The sequence below is a fragment of the Pongo pygmaeus genome, chromosome 11 (genome assembly GCF_028885625.2).
Source record: "Pongo pygmaeus isolate AG05252 chromosome 11, NHGRI_mPonPyg2-v2.0_pri, whole genome shotgun sequence".
NCBI classification, from domain to species: domain Eukaryota; kingdom Metazoa; phylum Chordata; class Mammalia; order Primates; family Hominidae; genus Pongo; species Pongo pygmaeus.
This window is the reverse complement of record NC_072384.2, coordinates 119,315,773-119,330,947: the sequence shown is the minus strand read 5'-3', so window position 1 is coordinate 119,330,947 and position 15,175 is coordinate 119,315,773.

Here is a 15,175-nt window from a genome sequence, read left to right as displayed (position 1 = left end):
CAAGAGATCGAGGGGTCAGAATTCGCTTCGGCCGGGCCTCGCGTGTCCAAGAGTCCCTGCCTCGAGTTCCTCCCCCAACCTGGCCCAGGTAGAAGGGGTGGGAGAGCCAGCTGCAGGTGAGATGGCGTTTATCAGATTTTCTAATGCCACAAAAATGTCTTTGATGCCCCTGGCCCCCTCCCCACGAGGGGGAGATCAAAGGCTCCGTGGGGAAGAGGGACAGCTCCATTCATCATGCCATTCGGCTGGCAGTGGGCAGCAGCCCCTGCCCCTTCCGCCCCCGACGTGCTCCGGGGTGCCGAGGGACAGGTGGTGTGGGACATTCTCCCTGCCATACCATCAACACCAACAGTCAACCTTTAAAGCTGTCCTGGAGTGGGGAGGACAGATCGAGTCCCTATGGCAGAAACGTCAGGCGCCCATAAGAAAGCTCCTGGTTGTTGGGAGAGAGGGGGACCTGAATGTGGGGACTGAGGTCACTTCCAAGAGAGTGGTGACTGAGGTCACTTCCAAACAACCTTGATGAGCAGAGAGAGAAGACAAGATCCTGAGTCGCCCAGAGAGGGGGAACAAGTAGATCAAGATGAGGCCAAGGGGCCAAGGGACGTGACCCCAGGGGAGGAGGCAGATGGGGAAGGAATGAGCAGACAGAGGTGAAAGAACTGGAGAAGTGTTGGCCTTGCCGGCAAGCAAGCTCCATGTCAGGGCCCTGGTGTCCAGGCTGCATCAGCTCAATCCCTTGCACTGGATACAGAGAGTTCTGGTGAAAGGGCTAGGACCTGCTAAAGAAGGGGAAGGGGGCGGGGGGCAGTGGCAAGAGTCCTAGAGAGAGGGTCTGGTCTAAGCACTGCCCTCTCCCATTTTAGCCTTTAACAGTATCCAAATGCCACGCACAGCCCCTGCACCTAGTAACTTTGTACACAGTTGCTGTTTCTACGGGGCAATGCCAATCTGGACAGTTCCTACAGGTCAATGCCAACTCTGGACACTACACATTCAAAGACATACCCAGGTTGGGTGCACACTCCAGTCATGTCGTACCAAATAGGCAGCTAGAGGGCTCTGGGGGTCCCTGGAGGCTGCAGGTGGCCAGTGGCCAGCCTCCTGGGAGCCACTGTCTGGGTTCCGAACCCCCTGCCCAGCCCTGCTCCCACCCTGCTACTGTTATTGCAGATTATGAAATGCTCTCCCTATCCTGCATTCTTCTCCGAGGCAAGAATTTTAATGTATTTGTCTTTGTCATCAGGGGACCTGGGCTCTGAGACCGCCCTGCCTCAGCCTGAGGAGGGAGCGCCCCAAATCTAGTCCTTGCTGCCTCCAGACCCAGCCTGTCTCCATTACCACCCCTCCCCCATGCCCTAGCCCTTCCCCTCGCCTCCCCTTCCTAAGACACAGTCTCTCTGTGGGGTGGATAAAAATGATGTTATTGAAACAACAGAATTGGGAGCAGTGGCAGGGAGCAGGGATCAGCTCAGGAAACTGGGGCGTTTGCCAAGAAGCCTTCTCCCCCGCAGGCGGCCTTTCTGCCCCCACCCCCCACCTTTCCTGCAAACATACACAGCTGGCCCCACCCCTCCTGCAGCACTCACTCTAGCCAGATCTTGCAGAATCTTTTGCCATCTCTGGACTCCCCAAGCCCTTGTCCCTCCCCCACACAGTCCCATTCCAGAATCAGTTGGCCCAGTAGTGCCTGCAGAGCATTGTAGGGTTGGGGGGTGGGGGGGAGGTGGGCCGGAATCTGTGACAGGCAGGACTCCTGGAGTCCCAATTCCTAGGGCTTCTGCCCCAAGAGCACCCTTCTGCTCACTCTCCTTTGCCCTCTCCGCATCCCCATCAAGGGGCTGGCTGGCATCTGGGCAGAGCCAGAGCGATGACTTCTGTTGTTTAGCCCCCAAACCTCCAAAGAGATGAATTCAGATGTTCCTGAGCCTTCAACCCACCACTATCACCTTAGAAGACTTACAAAGGAGCAGGGGCTGGAGAGGGGGTGGCAGGAGGTAACAGACCACGGTGCACAAAGATAGATCAAGATATGTGACGTACATGCCCCCTCACACACACCAATCACTGGGCACAGGCCTCCAGATAACCCCACAGAAACCACAGGACATCCTCCCTCCCCCAGACGGTGCTGTGATTTTTTTACCCACAGGTATGGACGGACACACAGATGGGCTGGCTCAGGCTGAAACACTTCACACACACACACACACACACACCACCTCTGCAGAGATATGCATGCAGAAGAACATTCACAAGAGACTGGAGTGGGAAGACAGCAGCCCAGAAATGGGTGGCCTGAATGGGGAGGTGACAGTCTGACCCCCCTCCCTATCCTCTAGGCCCTGCCCACCCCACCTTCCTTCATCGCTCCGCCTTAAATCCTGGGAAGCTGCTCATACTATGTCTAGGCCCTGTGCAAAAGAGAGACAGGGAAGGAGAGACTTGAGGTTGAGGAGGAAGGAGGCGCAGAGTGGGGGCAGTGGAGTAAGGGGGGAGAGGCAGCTGGAAATAGATAACATCAGAATCGCTGCGGGCGAAAGCAAAGCCCTCTGTCTCTGGCGGATTCTCTCTCACTGTCTTTCTGTGCCTTTTTACATCTCTCCCATGTCCATAATTCGGTCTCTATTTGTGTCTGTCTCTAAATCACTTTCTTTGTCGTTTCTTGGAATGGCTAAGGCTGCAGGAGCCTAGGAATTTGGGTCTGTGACCCTTCCCCTCCCAAGAACCTCCCTCTTTCCCTCCCTACTTCCCTCCTTCTGTCCCCAGAACTCCTATCTGTCCTTCCCTCTCTCTGTCCCCAGGAACTCCTATTCCTTCAGGGAGGTGACATGACTTGAGAATTCCTGAGAGCCCTGGGTTTCTGGGTCCCTGGAGAACAGAGAGAGGAAAGGCCAGCCCCTTAGAGAGATGGAGAAAGATAGAAAAAGAAAAGAGAGCGAGGAGAGAGGCTTATTTTCCTCTTCCTTCTGCATTACAGACAGCTCTACTCCCACGCCCGCAGCCCACCTGAAGTCAGGAAAGTGTGCTTTTCCAGAGCAAGTTCCCAGCTTTAGTCAAGGCAGGGATGAGAGAATCCCCTACACCAGGCCCCGGCTTCCCACAGAGCCCACCTGCCTCCCATCTTCCACCTCTTTCAAGCCTATCCATGCCCCCACCAGTCCGGGGAGCAAGAACCCAGGGGGAGCTTGAAACGGGGCAGGAGAGCACGGGCTAGGGAGGGAGGGGCTGCTGCTCGCCCACCACAACTGGGCTGGGGGAAAGCCAGGGAACATTTGTTTCCACTTAGCTTAGCCCCATGGGCCCAAGTGGGAGTGGTTGGCCCCAGGAGCCTCTCCAGCCATCCTGGCCCAGGCTGGCTCTTGTGGTACTGACGTGGGGTGGGCAAAGGGTCCTGGCCTGGTCTCAAGCATTCTAGGGAAGAGCCTCTGCCCTCCTCTCGTCTCACTGCTCCATTCTGCTCTTGGGACACCACCTGTCCCTGCTGCTTCAGCTCTCACTTCTGCGGGAAACGGGGCTCCTAAATCCAGGTCTCCGGAGCCAGCCTCCCTTTTGATGTCTTGTCTGGTGTCTCTCTCCCTGGGCAGCAGTCAGCAAATTTGTAATTGGACACTGATGTGCCAGGGTCCCAGCTGGGTAGCGGGGGGGGGGGAGATGGTGAGCAAAAGTGGACATAACTCCTACCCACATGGAGCTGACAGTCTTTAATCACATCATCTCTCAAGTAAAAGGAAAGCCAACAACCTTGACCATGCTGGGGAAAAGAAGGGAGGGGCCTGTAAGAGGCTGTGGGGTGAGGATTGACCAGGTCATGGGGGCGGGGAGGGCTTCTCTAAGGAGGGAACACTCTAGCTGAGATGTAAAATAAATAAGTTGGGGTTAACTGGGAGACACAGGGAGGGAAGAGCATTTCAGGCAGAAGGAGCAGCCTTTCCAAAAGTCCTGCAGGGAGGAGGAGGCGGGTGCGGTGGAGAGTGGAGGGGAGTGATGGAGGGAGAGTGGGGGAGTGGGCAAAAAGAGGTTGGAATGAGAGTGAGCAGCAGAGCCTGGTGGCAGATTAGGCTGGAGGGATTTGGGGGAAATCAGACCAAGAAAGGCCTTACAGGAATGGAAAAGAATTCTTTTTTCTTATTTTAAAAGCAATGGAAACATTACAGGACAAATTCATTGCAAGAGGGAAGGTAAAAGAGATGGAAGAGGATCTCTAGATTAATGAAGACCTAACAGATAGATAACTTTTTTAAAAAGCAGGCAAAGCTGAACTATAGTATTTAGGAGATGTATGTTGGAGTGACCAAAAAAAAAAGACACTTACCATAAAAGTCAGGAGAGTTGGCCTGGAGGTGGGGGAAGGAGGCAGTTCTATTTTGAGGGACACATGGAGAGGGATGGCTGTCAAGGTCGTCTCTTTTCATGACAGTTTGTTTCAAGGGTCCTCAAATGTACATTTGTTTTATGCTTTTTTCTGTATGTATTATTTCAACAATATGGGGTTAAAAAAAAAAAAAAAGCAATGGGAAGCCAAGCCAATGTAGAGATTTCACTAAGGTAGTTGGCAACATGGTCAATTTTATACTTTGAAAAGATGGCCCCGGCCACAGTGTGAAGAGGGGATTGGAGAGGAGCCACACAGAAGGGCAGTTAGGAGGCTTCTGTAGTGGTCCAGGTGAAAAATGGTGTGGCTTTGACCTAGGTGAATGGCAGAGGAGTATGGGAAGAGCAGACAGTTCTGACCTATGTCAAGGAAATCCCCAAATCCAGTGGATTTGGGGATGGGTTGGGAAAGGGGGTGAGAAAGGTGGAGGTGTGGAGGATGCCTTGGAGAGTTTTAACCTGATTAACTGGATGGATGCTGGTGTTGGTTGTCCCCACAGCAAGGAACACCGGAAGACGACCAGCATTAGGCAAGGTTGGGTGGAGGAGTCTGGGACTTGAGTTAAAGATGCTTCCAAAAACAGTCAAGAGGAACTGTCAAGTTGGCAGTTGGATAAATGGGTCTGGAGCTCAGAGGGAGGCCTGGGCTGAGTCATCTCGGTGTAGGGTGTAATTAACCTGAGATGGCCCAGGGGAGAGTACAGGCTGAGCGGAGCCTTGCTGAGGTGCAGTCTAATGGCTGGATGAAGAGAAAAGGCTGCAAAGGAGACAGAGGAGGGGCTTCATAGAAGCCAAGGAAAGAGAGGGCTTCAGGAAGAGGAAAGTGGGCGACCCTACCAGTCACTCCTGAGTCGGATGAAGACAATGCATCTGTAGAACACAGAAGGAAAAGCACTGAATTAGCTAAACCTCAGGCTAATTGTGCCGAAGCAGAGACAAGATCCTACCATTTTCTTGCTGTGAAACTTCCACAGGCACACTGGTGCTTGTAAAACAAAGTTTATACTTCTCGGCTTGGCATCATGCTTCCATCATAGTATGTCTTTCGCTTGTTTTCCCAGTCTCAACTTCCATTTTGTCTCCGGGAAGGATCCAGGCTCATAGCGGCTCTTGGTCAGACCCCAAACCCTGGCCTCCACTCCCTCCCCTCCACGCTCTGTTCACACTCCAACTCCCCAGCCAGCCCAGCCTAATCCCCACCCCCAGCAAGACCCCAGCGCTGTAGCTGGAGGCAACCTCTCCAATTACCAGTAACTCATAGCACTTTGAACCTGTTTCGTAGGAAATGCAGCATTTTCACGCCACTTGCTTATGAATGAGTGTTTTGGAGGGCATGAACTATGTCTGGCCTCTTCAGTGAACACTTCATCGACTTAGGTTCTTTTGAACTTGGGTAGAGTGAAAGATTCGCCACAGGGCAGGGCAAGGAAATGAAGACTCCGCATCCCCCAAACCAGGTCTTCTGAACTCAGGTGGGAAACTGGGGCACGGAAGCCCATTGGATTTCTCGATATCCCCTCTCCTGATGCACACACACACCCCCACCCTACCACTAAATCCACAGCGCCTTCTGAGGGAGCCTAAGTACAGGGTCACAGCGCCATCTCCTGGCGCCTCCTGGGATATCACACCTCAAGAGAAAACACTTTCTGAAAGTCTATTTCCCAGAGAAATGCAAAATTTAGAGGCCGGGTGCGGTAGCTCACACCTGCAATCCCAGCACATTGGGAGGCCAAGGCGGGTGGATCATCTGAGGCCAGAAGTTCGAGACCAGACTGACCAGCATGTCGAAACTCCGTCTCTACTGAAAATGCAAAAATTAGCCAGGTGTGTTGGCACATGCCTTATAGTCCGTTGTAGTCTCAGCTACTCAGGAGGCTGAGGCACAAGAATCGCTTGAACCCGGGAGGCGGAGATCGCGCCACTGCCTTCCAGTGTGAATGACAGAGCAAGACCTTGTCTCAAAATAAATAAAATAAAATAAAATAAAAAATAAAACAAAAACTAGAATCAGGAAGAACATCAACTTGTTAAACTAAAAACCTTTTAGAAGGTGTAAAACTCTAAGCTGACAGAGGTGTGGAAAAATGCACATGAAGCTATAAATTTGACCATGCTTTCTGGAGAGAAATGCCAACAAAACTGATGGACTGCTTTGCAGGATCTCACTTCTGGATGGATACCAGGAAGTTATTCAAGAGAAAAAAAATAAGCTACTCTATACATGAAACCACAGTTATAAATATATTTTCTATATTAAAGACGAACTTGAGGCTGAGGCAGGTGGATCACCTGAGGTCAGGAGTTCGAGACCAGCCTGGCCAACATGGCGAAACCCCGTCTCCACTAAAAATACAAAATAATAATAATAATAATAAATTAGCCAGGCATGGTGGTGCATGCCTGTAGGCCCAGCTACTTGGGAGACTGGGCCAGGATAATGGCTTGAACCCAGGAGGCAGAGGCTGCAGTGAGCCAAGATCGCGCCACTGCACTCCAGCCTGGGCGACAGAGCGAGACTCTGTCTCAAAAATAAGAGACACAAATAAAAAAATAAAGACGAGCTAGAAGGTCGGGCACAGTGGCTCATGCCTGCGATCCCAGCACTTTGGGAGGCTGCGGTGGGTGGATCACTTGAGGTCAGGAGTTCGAGACCAGCCTGGCCGACATGGGTGACCTCTCTCTACCAAAAAATACAAAAATTCGGCCGGGTGCGGTGGCTCATGCCTGTAATCCCAGCACTTTGGGAGGCTGAGGTGGGTGGATCACGAGGTCAAGAGATTGAGACCATCCTGGCCAACATGGTGAAACCCCATCTCTACTAAAAATACAAAAATTAGCTGGGCCTGGTGGTGCATGCTTGTAATCCCAGCTACTCAGGAGGCTGAGGTAGGAGAATCGCTTGAACCCAGGAGGCGGAGGTTGTAGTGAGCCAAGATTGTGCCACTGCACTGCAGACCAGGTGACAGAGTGAGACTCCATCTCAAAATAAAAAATAAAAAAAAATTACCCAGGCATGGTGGCACGCACCTGTAATCCCAGCTACTCAGGAGGCTGAGGCAGAAGAATCTCTTGAGCCTGGGAGGCAAAGGTTGCAGTGAGCCGAGATCATGCCACTGCACTCCAGCCTGGGCAACAGAGCGAGACTCCATTTCAAATAAATAAATAAATAAATAAGTGCTAGAAGCAGATGTAATGCCTACTTTGCAGTAAGGTATGGCTAAACCAAATTTGTTTTTATTATTATTATTATTATTTTACCAAGTTCCCAAGAGCTAGAAAATTATATATATATATAAAACATATATATGTATATATATATATGACTTGACCACACAATAAAATATTGTGCAGGCATCAAAATGACAAATATATTCATTTTACTGTAACAAGGAACAGTCTCTATAAAATAATGCCAAGTGACAAAAAGAGCACCCAAAATGTCGTTTTCACAACAAAGACTATGAAGTAGACACCATGAACAACAATAAGGATCAGGAGAGAATTTAAAACCTCCTAAATAGTTGACATTATTAAATGGTAAAAAGAACTTGGAGTTTTTTATTTGGTTATTGCTTGGTTTCTAGTTAGAAACAGCAGCTATTCTGTGAAAATAAAGTAAATAAGAGGGGAACTGATTAAGAAAATATCCAAAGCTCATGGGGCTGGGGACAGTCTGTTGGGAACAGTCAGAGTCAGAGGTTTCCCCTTTTGTCGCCCAGGCTGGAGTGCAATGGCGCGATCTCGGCTCACTGCAACCTCTACCTCCCGGGTTCGAGTGATTATCCTGCCTCAGCCTGCCGAGTAGCCGGGATTACAGACGTGCACCACCACGCCCGGCTAATTTTGTATTTTTAGTACAGATGGAGTTTCGCCATGTTGGCCAGGCTGGTCTCGAACTCCTGACCTCAGGCGATCCACCTGGCTCAGCCTCCCAAAGTGCTGGGATTACAGGCGTGAGCCACTACACCCAGCCCTTCCCAAGGTCTTTCTCCAAAGCACCTCTACCTCCTAGCACAAGGCCTGGTCCATATGTGCTTCATAAATGTCTATGGAGCCACTAAACAGAAGTGATGCAGTGCCTGAAATACCTACCATCTTCTTAATTACCATTCTTCTCTCAAAAGCCCTTCTGCAATTGCCCCTCAGCCTATGTAGTTATTTGCCCTGGTTCTATGCTGGCCAGATCATGGAGGGAGGCTGTCGCTGAACCCCACAGACTGACCTTCCTTCACCAAAAGTGAATCTAGGGCTGGCCAGAAGGTAGGTCCTGACGAGCAAGATCACTCTTACATTTTGGATTCATAATCAGAACAGTTTAATCAAAACTGATTGCATGCCTCTTATGTCCTGGCATATAAAAGGGGTAGATCAGGCTGGGCATGTTGGGTCACGCCTGTAATCCCAGCACTTTGGGAGGCCAAGGAGGGCAGATCACCTGAGGTCAGGAGTTTGAGACCAGACTGGACAACATGGCAAAACCCCGTCTCTACTAAAAATACAAAAATTAGCTGGGCGTTGACCAGGCGCGGTGGCTCACGCCTGTAATCCCAGCACTTTGGGAGGCCGAGGCGGGTAGATCACAAGGTCAAGAGATTGAGACCATCCTGGCCAACATGGTGAAACACCATCTCTACTAAAAATACAAAAATTAGCTGGGTGTGGTGGCGTGAACTTGTAGTCCCAGCTACTCGGGAGGCTGAGGCAGGAGAATCGCTTGAACCTGGGAGGCAGAGGTTGCAATGAGCCAAGATCACGCCACTGCACTCCAGCCTGGCAACAGAGGAAGATTCTGTCTCAAAAAAAAAAAAAAGAAAAGAAAAGAAAGAAAAGAAAAGAAAAGAAAAAAAATTAGCCGGGGGCATGGTGGCAGGAGTGTGTAATCCTAGCTACTTGGGAGGCTGAAGCAGGAGAATCGCTAGAACCCAGTAGATGGAGGTTGCAGTGAGCTGAGATTGCGCCACTGTACTCTAGCCTAGGCGACAGAGATAGACTCTGTCTCAAAATAATGAATAAATAAAATAAAATTTAAAAAACAGAAATAATAATAGGGGTAGATTACAGGCTGGGTTCTCCAAAAGTAGATGCTGAGAAGGAGACTGGGATGCAAGAGGTTTATTTGGAATCAACACCTGTTGGCAGAAAGGGAGGAAGCAGGACTAGGCAGACACACCTCCGCCAACCCAGGAGCCTTGAGCTCTGGAGGGAGTTTTGCCCGTTAAAGTGTCCCTTACTGAGTTGAAATGGCCAGGCCTTTGCACCTCACTTCACTCTGTCACTAGCTATGTGGGCAGCCCCTGCAGAGAAGGGGCTCTGCAGCTGAGGCCAACCTTGAAAGAGCTGACAGCTGGAGACCATCTGTTGACCACACTCCTGCAGATGGTCAGCACGTCCTTCCTTGCAGGGGAACCTGGGTGGCACTCTGTGTTTACTCTGGGATGTTTGGCAGATGAGGAAACTGAGGCCAAGATCATTATCATTGAATGGTATTATCATTCCAGCTTGTGCCTCTGCACATAGCTCCCCAACCCCCACCTGAGCACGCCCTCCTTGCCTATCCCACAGTGGTCCAGCACAACCTCCACCCCAACCCAAGGCCCCAGACACAGCCACCCCATCAAAAAGAGAATGTTACTAGATGGCCTATAAGTGATAAAAGGGAGCCACAAGTACCCAGCAGGGGCAATGACATCAAAGGCAGGACCCTTTAATGCTCCTTCTTCTCCACTCCTCCTCCTACCACCCTCCACTCCCCACCCCACTATCTCCCAGACTTATGGCCCACACATTCCTGGAACCTCCTGTATATCCAGGTCTGACACCCTGCCCATGCCTCTATCACAGCATGGTCCACCCACTGTACTCACATGTCTACCTCCCACCATCTCCGTCTGCCCCCACTGCATAGTGAGTCCCCCGATGGCACAGAATCTGGCCCATCATGATTTCTTTTATTTTTCTTTCTTTCTTTTTTTTTTGAGACAGAGTCTCACTCTGTCGCCCAGGCTGGAGTGTAGTGGCGTGATCTTGGTTTACTGCAACTGCAACCTCTGTCTCCCAGCTTCAAGCGATTCTCAGGCCTCAGCCTCCCAAGTAGCTGGGATTACAGGTGCCCGCCACCATGCCCAGCTAATTTTTGTGTTTTTCCTAGAGACAGGGTTTCATCATGTTGGCCAGGCTGGTCTTGAACTCCTGACCTCAGGCGATCTGCCCACCTTGGCCTCCCAAAGTGCTTGGATTACAGGCACGAGCCACCTCACCTGGCCCATGATTTCTTAACTATAGCTTTGCATCATCCTACTTTTAATTTTAGAAGGCAAGCAAGATCGTATCAGTTGGCTTTGGAAATAGAAAGTGATCGAATCAGCTCAACCTCTTAAGAACTATGGGGACTTGGGCAAGTAACTAGCCTGTCTGTGCCTCGATTTCCCACAAGGATAAGAATGCCTTCCCCGCAGAGCTGTAATGAGGATGTAACAGTGATGTGAAGACACCAAGCCACCGAGCAAGGCCAGTACTGAAAAATCCAGGTTCTCCTTCATAAATAATGGTGGGTTTTTTGGATTGGGTAATTTTTTTTTTAGTCAGAGTCTCACTCTGTCGCACAGGCTGGAGTGTAGTGGTGAGATCTTGGCTCACTGCAACCTCTGCCTCTCGGGTTCAAGCAATTCTCCTGCCTCAGCCTCTTGAGTATCTGGAATTACAAGCATGCGCCACCACATCCGGCTAAATTTTGTATTTTTGGTAGAGACGGGATTTCACCATGTTGGCCAGGCTGGTCTCGAGCTTCTGGCCTCAAGTGATGTGCCTGCCTCCGCCTCTCAAAGTGCTGGGATTACAGGCATGAGTCACCGCGCCCGGCCGGTAAATAATGGTTATTTTTTTAAGTGAAGAATTCAGAGTGAGGATCAAGTCTTCTCACACTAGGTGAGGTTAATGAGCACTCAAAGACAATTCTCAGGAAACCAGATGCACCTGTGCATCTTTACCCAGGGTAAGGATGACACATTTACTTGGAATTTCAGGTTTAAAATGAGACCATTTAAAGAAAAACACTAAGGAAATCATAGTCTGGCTGGGCACAGTGGCTCCCACCTGTAATCCCGCACTTTGGGAGGCTGAGGCAGGAAAATGGCTTGAGCCCAGGAGTTTGAGACCAGCCTGGGAAACATAGCGAGACCCCATCTCTAAAAAAAATTTTAAAATTAGTCAGGCATGGTGGTGCATGCTTGTGGTCCCAGCTAAGGAGGCTGAGGTGGGAGGATCGCTTGTGCCCAGAAGATCAAGGCTGCAATGAGCTATGATCAGACCATTGCGCTACAGCCTGGATGACAAAGTGAAGCATTATCTCAAAAAATAAAATAGGGCCTGGCGCGGTGGCTCATGCCTGTAATCCCAGCACTTTGGGAGGCAGAGGCGGGTGGATCACCTGAGGTCAGGAGTTCAAGACCAGCCTGGCCAACATGGTGAAACCCCATCTCTACTAAAAATACAAAAATTGGCTGGGTGCAATGGCTCAGGCCTGTAATCCCAGCATTTTGGGAGGCCGGGGCAGGTGGATCACCTGAGGTCAGGAGTTCGAGACCAGCCTGATCAACATGGTGAGATCCTGTCTCTACTAAAAATGCAAAAATTAGCCAGGCATGGTGGCACACGCCTGTAATCCCAGCTACTCAGGAGGCTGAGACAGGAGAATTGCCTGAACCCGGGAGGCAGAGGTTGCAGTGAGCCGAGATCACGCCATTGCACTCCAGCCTGGGCAACAAGAATGAAACTCTGTCTCAGGAAAAACATACACACACACACACACACACACACACACACTAGCTGGGTGTGGTGGTGGGCACCTGTAGTTGCAGCTACTCAGGAGGCTGAGATAGGAGAATCGCTTGAACCCGGGAGGCAGAGGTTGCAGTGAACCGAGATTGCGCCATTGCACTCCAGCCTGGGCGATAGAGTGAGACTCCGTCTCAGAAAAAATAAATTAAAATAAAATAAAATAAAATAAAATAATTATAGTAGTGCAGGTGGTACACAGATATGGGAAAAATACCTAAAAGGGCCTATGAATAACTGCATTTGGGGATGCGCGGCCTATGCCGAGGGCTATTAAACCCATCCATGTGTAGAGGGGAGGAATGAAGCATCCCAGAGGGGGCAGCAGGACCCACTGCTTCTGAGCACAGCAAAGGACGAGTTCAGCTGAGCATTTGCTTCTCCAATCCAGGAGTTTCCGCCTGAATAGGTAGAAAAGCATACCGCCCCAGTGGATGACATCTCTGTGCCTTCTCCATTCCCTCCAACAATGCTGTGCCGGAAACAGTGCTGGAAGAAGGGTCAGAAGGTCCAAATCCTGATCCTAGGAGATGATTTGCTTCGAGGGGTTGTTGTTGTTGCTATTGTTGTCGTTGTTGTTTGAGACAGGGTCTTACTCTGTCGCTCAGGCTGGAGTGCAGTGCTGCAATCCCGGCTGACTGCAACCTCCACCTCCTGGGCCCAAGCCATCCTCCCAACTCAGCCTTTCGAGTAGCTGGGGCTACAGGCGCGCTAACTTATTTATTTATTTTAGAGATGAGGTTTCACTATGTTGCCCAGGCTGATCACGAACTCCTGAGCTCAAGGGATCCGCCTGCCTCGGCCTCCCAAAGTGCCGGGATTACAGGCATGAACCACCGCTCCCGGCCTGCTTTGAGTTCTTGACCAACTCACTTCCCCACTTGCTGTCTCAGTTTCCCCATATGGCAGTGAAGAGCGGGAATGGTTGAGGGTAGTTCCGACCGTCTTTTAAGGATTGTCGTGAATCATCGAAGCCAGCAGAGGGTGCCAGAGCCTAAGGAGCAGATTTGAGTTACTCCAGACCTTCCAGCGGAGGGCGGAAAAGAGCTGAGATGAGACAGGAAAAGTGAGCATCAGACTGAGGTCCCCCAGGGCCTGACTGCAGGGACAGCGCTGCTCAGAAGATCTCGGCTTGGGGACAGGGCAAGAAGCCGGGTTCCAGGCCTCGTTTAGGGCAAAGCATTTTATCTCTCTGGGCTAGTAGCAATTAGAGCCTAAACCCTTGGTATTTAAAAAGTGACATTCCATTCCAGCACCACTTTCCCTTGGGGACTCTAGGGTGCGGGAGAGGGGACTTCTGGGAATAGGGGAGTGGGGGAAGAGCTTAAGATGAGACTTTGCCTTTCACTCTTTCTCTTTCTGCTTACAAAAGTGTTTTTAAATGCCTCTTGGGGAAAAGACATCTGGCATCATGCAAAACTATCGAATTTTACAGAAGACCCAAATACATCATTTTTACTTCTAAGTTCAAAATGAATTTGTAATTTCACAGTGTTTAAACAACACTGCCTGTTAGGGCGTTATTGGTACTAGCAAAACAGACAAAATTTTTTCAAAAAGCTAGAGGCAACCCGAATGCCCATCAATAGATAAATAATTACACATATCATAGCAAATACCGTAAATTGGCACATATAATGACACAGTCAAGACATGCTCTTCATGAGAAAACACGAACAGCATATCCAGGATAAATCCTATAAATGGGTACTTTTCTGGAAGAAAACATAAGAAACTGTTACAGATTACCTTGGGACTCTGAGAAAGTGGAGATTTATTCTTCAATTTTACACCTGGCTACATTGATTTGGAGTTTTCTAACAACGTACTGTTACTTTTGAAAGGTGGAAAAGAATTATCTGGTGGAAAGATTGTGGACCACGTTTTCCTGATGCTTAAAAAAATTTTTTAACAAGAATATTTTGTTGTTTTAAATGGGTAATAGATTATAAAGCTCAACAAATCATGGCAATATAACCAAACATAGATGGAGGAATCTTGCTCCCACATCATCCCCATACACTCTACTGTTTCCAGCCCTCTCCCAGCGGAACTCCCATTAGATCCTGTGGGTAAGCACTTTTATTGTTCACGTATCCTTTCAGTGTTTCTTTATGCAGAATCAAGCAAATACAAATGTCTTTTCTGGCTCCCCTTTCTTTCTTTTTTTTTTTTGTGAGACAGAGTCTCGCTCTGTCACACAGGCTGGAGTGCAGTGGCGCGATCTCGGCTCACTGCGATCTCCACCTCCCGGGCTCAAGCGATCCTCCCACCTCAGCCTCCCAAGTAGCTGGGACTACAGATGTGGACCACCGCGCCCGGCTAATTTTTGTATTTTTAGTAGAGACGGGTTTTCGCCATGTTGCCCAGGTTGGTCGTGAACTCCCGAGCTCAAACAATTCGCCCACCTCAGGCTTCCAAAGTGCTGAGATTACAGGCGTGAGCCAACGCGGCTGGCTTTTTTTTTTTTTTTTTTTTTTTTTTTTAACTTTTATGTTAAGTTCACAGGTAAAATGCAGGTTTGTTACATAGGTAAACTTGTATCATGGGGGTTTATTGTATAGATTATTTCATAACCCAGATACTAAGCCTAGTACCCATTAGTTATTTTTCCTGATTCTCTCCCTCCTCCCACTCTCCTCCCTCTAATGGGCCCCAGTGTGTGTTGTTCCCCTCTATGTGTCCATGTGTTCTCATCATTTATTTCCCACTTGTAAGTAAGAACATGTGGTATTTGGTTTCCTGTTCCTGTGTTAGTTTGCTAAAGATAATGGCCTCCAGCTCCATCCATGTTCCTGAAAAAGATATGATCTCGTTCTTTTTTTATGGCTGCATAGTATTCCATGGTGTATATGTACCACATTTTCTTTATCTGATCTACCACTGATGGGCATTTAGGTTGATTCTATGTCTTTGCTATTGTGAATAGTGCTGCAATGAACATATGCGTGCATGTGTCTTTATG